Genomic DNA, 8,371 nt, shown 5'->3' on the forward strand with positions numbered 1-8,371 from the left:
ACTGTGGTGTTGGTGAAGACTCTTGAGAGTCGCTTGGACTGCAAGAAGATCCAGCCAGTCCATCCTAAAAGAAAGCAATCCTGGGTGTTCATTGGAAGGACAGATGTTGAAGCTGAAATTCTTTGGCCACCTGATGCGAAGAGCTGACTCATTTGAAAAGACCCTGATTCTGGGGAAGATTGAGAGCAGGAGGAGAAGGGGATGACAGAGGATGAGATAGTTGGATGGCATCACCGACTTAATGGACATGGGTTTGGGTAGACTCTGGGAGCTGGTGATGGACAGGGAGGCCTGGCGTGCTGTGATTCATGGGGTCGCAAAGAGTCGGACACGAACTGGACTGGACTGGACTGAACTTGAACTGGATTAATGAAGTTGAGCACTTTGTCATATGGTTATTGGTTATTTAGAAATAACTTTATGAAGTTTCTGTTAAATTTTTTGCCCATTTTCCTGAGTTTTTAATTTTTTTTCCTAATACTTGATTATAAAAATGTTCAAATAGCAAAGTTTAAGGAATTTTACAGTAAACACAGGTAAACCTGCCACACAGATTCTGTTGTTGTTCAATTGCTAAGTCATGTCCGACTCGTTGGGACCCCATGGACTGCAGCATCCCAGGCTTCCCTGTCCTTCACTATCTTCTGGCATTTGCTCAAACTCATGTCTGTTGAGTCGGTGATACCATCCAACCATCTCATCCTCTGTCACCCACTTCTCCTCCTGCCTTCAATCTTTCCCCACATCAGGGTCTTTTCCAATGAGTTGGCTCTTTGCATCAAGTGACTAAGGGCTTCCCTGGTGGCTCAGATGGTAAAGAATCTGGCTGCAATGCAGGAGACCTGGTTTTGATCCCTGGGTTGGGAAGATCCCCTGGAGGAGGGCATGGCAACTCACTCCAGTATTCTTTCCTGGAGAATCCCCATGGACAGAGGGGCCTGGCGAGCACCAGTCCATGGGGTTGCAAAGAGTTGGACACAACTAAGTGACTAAGTACAGCATAGCACACATAAAGTGACCAAAGTATTGGAGCTTCAGCTTCAGCATCAGTCCTTCCAGTGAATATTCAGGGTTGATTTCCTTTAGGATTGACTGCTTTGATCTCCCATTTTTTATACAACTTGTTTTATTATATTTCTATCCTTCCCTTTATCCATCTTCATGTTGTTGCATTTCAAAATTGATTGCAGATAGCAATATGTGTCTTCTAACTTCAGCATATATATAATTCAGTATTTAAGGTTTCTTCTTTTGATATAAAACTTAAATGCACAAATCTTCAGTGTAGATTGGCTGAGTTTTGAGCAAAGGAGTTTCAAGTTCAATGCCACCTTCCAGTCAATCTCCATTTCCACTTTCCTGATGGAAACCATAGTTCTGATTTATTTTTTCCCTACAATGGATTAGCTTTACCTGCTTCAGAATTTCATATAACTAGAATCATAAATATCTGCTATTTTGTGACTTCTTTCACTCAGCCTACTGTACTTTAGATTCCTTCATGTCGTTGCATGTGTCAATAATTCATTTCTTTTTATTGCTGAGTAGAATTCCATTGGGTAAATATACTAGTTTATCCGTAGTAAGAGGACTTGTAAAATATGCCTCCTTTGTGAAGTGTATGTGTTTCAAATATCTCTTTCAATTCTGAGTTCCTTCTCATTCTTCTAGCGATGCCCGTTGAGAGGGAGAGTTCTTATTATTTATTTATTGGCTGGGCTGGGGTCTTCATTGCTATATGGGCTTTTTCTCTAGTTGCAGTGAGGGGGTCTTGTCTGTAGTTATGGTCCATGGGTTTCTCATTGGTGCATCTTTTCTTGTTGCAGAGCACAGGCTCCAGGCATGAGGGTTTCCGTAGTTGTGACTTCTGGGCTCTAGAGCACAGGCTCAGTAGTAGTGGCACATGGGTTTAGTTGCTCCCCAGTTTCTGGGGTCTTCCTGGACCAGGGACTGAACCCGTGTCCCCTGTGTTGGCAGGCAGATTCTTTACAACGGAGACACCAGCAAAGCCCACGTTCTTAGTTTTAATACTCCAATGTATCAATTTTTGATGGTGACTGGTTTTAAGAAATCTCTGCCTACTCCAGGTTATGAAGATTCCTTCTCTATTTTCCTCCAAAAGTTTTACTGTTTTAATTTGCCCATTTAGAATAGTAATCCATTTTAAACTGATTGTTGTGAGTGATCAGATATAAAGGTAGATCCAGACATCTGTTTTTCTATATGGCTATCCAATGAATCCAGCATGGTTATTTAATCGATCACTTGCCCACATTTGCAGTTGTCACAAATCAGGTGACCACATACGTGTAGACCTATTTCCCACTCTGTCCTATTTAACAGGTTGATTTTGTCTATCTTTGTACCAATACCACATAGTCTTCATTACTATAGCTTTATAATTAGCCTTGATAGTGCACCAGTGAACTGATTTTTAAAATTTAATTTAAATAGCTATGGGGCTAGTGGCTACCATATTGGTAGAGCAGATATAGAAAATCCTCATAGGAAGTTCTGTTGACAGCACTGCTTTAGAAGACACCTAGAGGCCAATACCAGATACTTCATTTCACAGCCACAGGCCATCTTGAGTTTATGGCTGGGCTGCTCTTCAAAAATATCTGTGTAGTATCTTTTTAAAAAGAAATTAAAAATGCATCTTCCCAAAGATAGGTAAGACATCCAGCTGTTTTGACCTTGTACTTTTAGCAACGAAAATATTATTTCAGGTTTGGGAAAGTTTAATGTTTTAGGAGACATTTCCTGTGATCAGACACCATAAAATATGTAGCCCCAAATCACAGGGAAAGTTTGCTGCTATACTGCCGTCACCTGTCGTTTACTGTCTGCTGTCATCCAAGGTCACACAATTCTCTGTCAGAGGGCTTTCCTGGGCTGTTACTAGCTGTGTCTGAGAGTTTGCCCTCAGACTTGTAATCAAAGGTCTGAGTCAAATCTGGCTCCTATGTGTAAGGGATTCCTTAAACCATACTGTCCTATTTATTCCATGGTATCATTGGAGTCTTTTGACTTTTAAATGATACATATGTACTTATTATGTCCTTCCAGTGTTACTTTTTATGTTACATGTATTTATTTCTCCCCACAATGCTTGATTGCATTTAATGACTGTTTCTTTTCCAATGTCTTGTGTCTTATAGTTACTGTGATGGCTGTTTTAATTATCATCAGTTTCCACACATGAGGATAGCAGAGGGCTTACTCTGTGAGATGCCCTGTGCTGGCCCCTAGGATAAACTCTGACAAATAACCAATAATAGTTACCATTGAGCATCTACTAAATACTATACCCCAAGCACTTGCATTTGTTATTTTTAATCCTAACAACATTGTAAGATATATACTGTTACTACTTTTTTTTTTTTCAGATGGCTTATCAGTGCTGGAGCTGAGATTAAAGCTGTAAATCCCACCACCGCCACCTCTATGAGAGTTATCAGATTTAAAAGGTACTTTGTTTCCTCTTGAGGAACCTATGGTCTCATAGTGGAGGCAAACTCACAATAACCACAACCCCCCAGCAGAAAAGATATTACAAAAAGAAAAGGGGGTGAAAGCACAGAAGAAATGGCAACTGGCCATGAGTCCTGGCAGCAGGTCTGCAGCACACCATAGTTGAAACTAGTCTGTGGGAAATGAGTCAGATGTCCTTAGCAGCTTGGTCTTGTAGATGACTCCTAATCCTTTCTCCTTTTGGGATGATCCGAGGAGAAGGAACAAGTTTCCCTGTTCTCTTCTCAATCCTCAGCCAGGCTTATCTCTGATCTCACTTCTGAAGAGGAGCATTGCTAACAAGTGGTCAGTACCCTCTTTAAAGAATGACTCTCCAATGACTCTCACCTCAAAACCAGAATCTGTTCATGCTAGGCTGCTTTGAGAAACCCTCTAGAATAAGGATGGGCCCTTTAAGAAGACCTTCAATGTGGCTGTGATGGTTGCATCTCTAGCTGCCGTCTTTGACCATCTCCTAGATGAGATGGGTTGGATTGTGTCTCCCCTAAATTCATGTGTCCAAGTCCTACCCCTCCCCCTTAGACATGACTTTATTTGAAATGTGATATTGTAGGATCATTGCAGATGTAATTAGATAAGAAGGTCGTATTAAAGTAGACAGCACCTAATCCAGTATGACGGGTGTCCTTATGAAAAGGAGAGACATGGGCACAGAAACACACTCTCAGGAAGGATGCTATATGAATAGAAAGATGAAGGAAGAGATGATTCTACAAGCCAAGGAGTGCCCAAGGTTCCCAGGAAACCACCAGAAACCAGGAGATAGACCTGGACCAGATTCATCCCTCCAGCCTCTAGAAAGCTCCTTCTCAGATGTCCAACCTCCAGAACTGGGAGACGCTGCTTTTCTGTTTTTTAAGCCACCCAGTTTGTGGTCCTTTGTTATGGCAGCCCTTGGAAGCTAACACTAAAGATGGCAGAGAAATGAGTTAGGAAGAATCTGAGCCCCTGAGAACTGTATGGAGCACAACTTCTACATCAGCTTTGGTCCTGATGAACATCTGCCTTGTTCAAGGTCCTGTTACTGTGGCCCTGTTTCTGGCACAGAACGCCTAAAACTCTTGATGAGTACAATAAAAAGTGTCTTTTGTTATGCTAATGACATGACTTTTGGAAAGTACAGGATAGGGGCCGGTTGCCAGAGGACCCAACCCTGTGGTTCGAGGATTGGAAGTTTTAGTCCCTCCTGTCTTCCCCCTACCCAACACCAGGGAAGGAAGAGGGCTGGAGGCTGACTCAGTCACTAATAGCCACTGATTTAATCAGTCACACCTTAGTGAGGAGCCTCTACAAAACACCAAAAAGAACTCTGGGTTGGTGAACCCATGGAGATTCTGGGAGAATGGTACCCTCAAAATGGGCATGTAAACTCTGCTCCCCTTTTTAATATGTTGCCCTCTGCATCTCTTCCATCTGGCTGTTCCTGAGTTATGCCTTTTTATAATAAACTGATAATTTAGTAAATAAAATGTTTCTCTGAGGTTTGTGAGTCATTCTAATTACTATAGTTGAACCCAAGTCTAGAGTTGTGGGGACATCTGATCTAAGTCAGTTGTCAAAACCACAGGTAACAACCTAGACTCACAATTGGCATTGGATGTTTGAGCCGGGAGGGGATGTTGGGACTGAGCCCTTGATCTATGGGATCTGATGCTATCTCCAGGTAGATAGTGTCAGAATAGAGCTGATGTGTGTGGCAAATTCCCACACATCTTAATTAGTGATCAGAACCTTGGACACTATCACCGGGCCTCTGTTATTTGCATGAAAACCAATCCTGATAGAAAGGGAAAAGCTCAAACTCCTTATGATAACATACTAGACCCAGTTAAGATGTCCCCTGCCTTATTTTCTGCCTTCTCCCTTTGGAGCCCGCATATTCAGTCACATGGCACCACTTTACTCCCAACCTCTCTCTTAATCTCTTTCCGCTGTGCCAGTAACATCTTTCTTACCCTCTGCCTGTGTTCTTTCTCACCCTTCTTAGCCTGGCAACCCCTTAGGCTTTTTCATTCTCCAGAATTCCTTTCCTGACCTCATCAGGACTGGTTTCTGATCTCATGCTCCCAGTGTCTCCTGCTATCACGATGTTTATTAATTATGTTGTAGATTGTGAACTTCTTTTAGAGTTCAGTGCCTGGCCCATCATAAATACTCATTACCTCATTACTCAGTGATGAAGGATCACTAGGGGTTTTCCTTGGCCATCTATGGGAAGAGGTGTTCTGAATTTCTTTAAAAAAATTACATAGTTTTTTTTCTTTTGAAGAGCAGCCCAATAATAACTTAAGATGGCCTGTAACTATGAAATGAACTATCTAGAATTGGCTACTGAAAGTGAAAATCACTCAGTCGTGTCCGACTCTTTGTGACCCCATGGACTATACAGTCCTTGGAATTCTCCAGGTCAGAAAACTGGAGTGAGTAACCTTTCCCTTCTCCAGGGGATCTTCCCAACCCAGGGATTGAACCCAGGTCTCCTACATTGTAGGTGGGTTCTTTACCAGCTGAGCTACCAGGGAAGCCCAAGAATACTGGAGTGGGTAGCCTATCCCTTCTCCAGTGGATTTTCCGAACCCAGGAATTGAACTGGGGTCTCCTGCATTGCAGGTGGATTTGTTACCAACTGAGCTATCAGGGAAGCCTACATTGGCAGCTAGATGTCTCCTAAAGCAGCGCTGTTTCTATAGAACTTCCTGTGAAGACGAAACGTCCTATGTTTGTACTGTCCACTAGGGTGGCCACTAGCCACATGGATATTTACATTTAATTAAATAAGAAATTCAGTCCTCAGTATGGTGGATGGAATAATGGCCTCCAAACAGATCCACCTCCTAATATCCAGCACCTATTAGTTGTACCTTATGTAACAAAAGAGACTTTATGGATATGATTAGACTAAAGATCTTTTTTTAAATCTATTTTTTTATTGAAGGATAATTGCTTTACAGAATTTTGTTGTTTTCTGTCAAACCTCAACATGAATCAGCCATAAGAAAGAAAAGTGAAGTTGCTCAGTCGTGTCCGATTCTTTGTGACCCCATGGACTGTAGCCTGCCAGGCTCCTCCATCCGTAGGATTTTCCAGGTAAGAATACTGGAGTGGGTTGCCATTTCCTTGTCCAGGGGATCTTCCTGACCCAGGGATCGAACCCGGGTCTCCCACACTGCAGGCAGACTCTTTACCATCTGAGCCACCAGATAAGCCCCATAGGTGTCATATAATCCCTCCCTTCTTAACCTCCTTCCCATCTCCCTCCCCATCCCACCCCTCTAGGTTGACACAGAGCCTCTGTTTGAGTTTCCTGAGCCATACAGTAAATTCCTGTTGGATATCTATTTTACATATGGTAATGTAAGTTTCCATGTTACTCTTTCCATACATCTCACCCTCTCCTCCTCTCTAGATTATAGATCTTGAGGTGGAGAAATTATCCTGGATTATTCGAATGGGCCCTAAATGTAATTACAGGTGTCTTATAAAAAGGGGACAGAGAGATCTGACTGCAGAACAGAAGAAAAAGACAATGTGACAGTGGAGGCAAGATGCTACACTGCAGGCTTTGAAGGTGGAGGGGGGGCCTTGAGCCAATCAATGCTCAGAGTGGAGCTCTACAGCTAAAAGAGGCAAAGAAACAGACTATTCCCTGGAAACTTCAAGAGGAGCATGGCCCTACAGACACCCTGATGTTGGCCCAGGGAAACTAACTTCCAACTCTGACCCCCAGAACTGTAAGATCATAAATGTGTGCTTTAAGCCAACAAGTTTGTGACATTTGTTACAGCAGCCATAGTGAATTAATATACTCAGTAGCACTAGCCTCATTTCAAGAGTACACTTCTAGACAGTACAGTTCCAGAATCTTCTGCTTAAGGAGGAAGAGTATCTCCTGGAAATCTTTTAGAATTTAGAAACTCTGAATGTTAATATGTTCCTTGCAGCCAGTATGAATTTATGATACAATTATTTTGCATAGGAAAACCAAGCTCCGAGAGCTCACCTGTCTTCTGCTCAAGCAGATCATCCGGACTGGTAAATCAAGCCCTTTGACATTGTGATCCATTTACTTTGGTTAAGACAGCTTATAAATAGCCTCATTTCTGTCATGAAAATTTGATACCAAAGAGACTTATTTCACTTTATCTTTCTCTTTGGAACACCAGAAACAGCATCACATCGGATACAAATTATACTTCTCTTGCTAAATGTCTCACAGAAATAGTGATCTAGATGTCTCGGTTTTGTTTGCTGTGCACACGTACAGTCCAGGAGGGAGTGCATCAAAGATGTGAGGGTCAAAGAGACTCACTTTTGAACTTTGCTTCAAAAAGATCCTCACACAGTAGTTTTTACAGCATTGCATTGCAGATTTCAGCTTTACGGTCTCTACCTGTCTGCACACATGCAAAGGTTTTATAACAGTTAACTGTTGTCTGGTCTAGTGGTTAAGAATCCGCCTTCCAATGTGGGGACGTGGGTTTTATCCCTGGTTGGGGAACTAAGATCCCAAATGCCTTGGGGCAACTGAGCCCACACACCGCAACTAGAGAAGCCAGTGAGCTCTAGAGCCCATGCTCTACAAGATGGGAAGACCATGCTCCTCAATGAGAAGTGGTGCCACAACTACAGAAAGCCCATGCACTCAAAGGAAGACCCAGCACAGCCAAAAGAAAGACCCAGCACAACCAAACATTTAAAAATAAAGTAAAAATAAAAAGAACTGCCTTCTTTGAAAACGATGTGGAGAGAAAACCACCACCAAACTCTGTTAAGACCATTACTAAATTACTCTGTATCATAGTCCTTACCATCAACACTCTAAAACTAGCTGGGAAAG

The sequence above is a fragment of the Bos taurus genome, chromosome 6 (genome assembly GCF_002263795.3).
Source record: "Bos taurus isolate L1 Dominette 01449 registration number 42190680 breed Hereford chromosome 6, ARS-UCD2.0, whole genome shotgun sequence".
NCBI lineage: Eukaryota > Metazoa > Chordata > Mammalia > Artiodactyla > Bovidae > Bos > Bos taurus.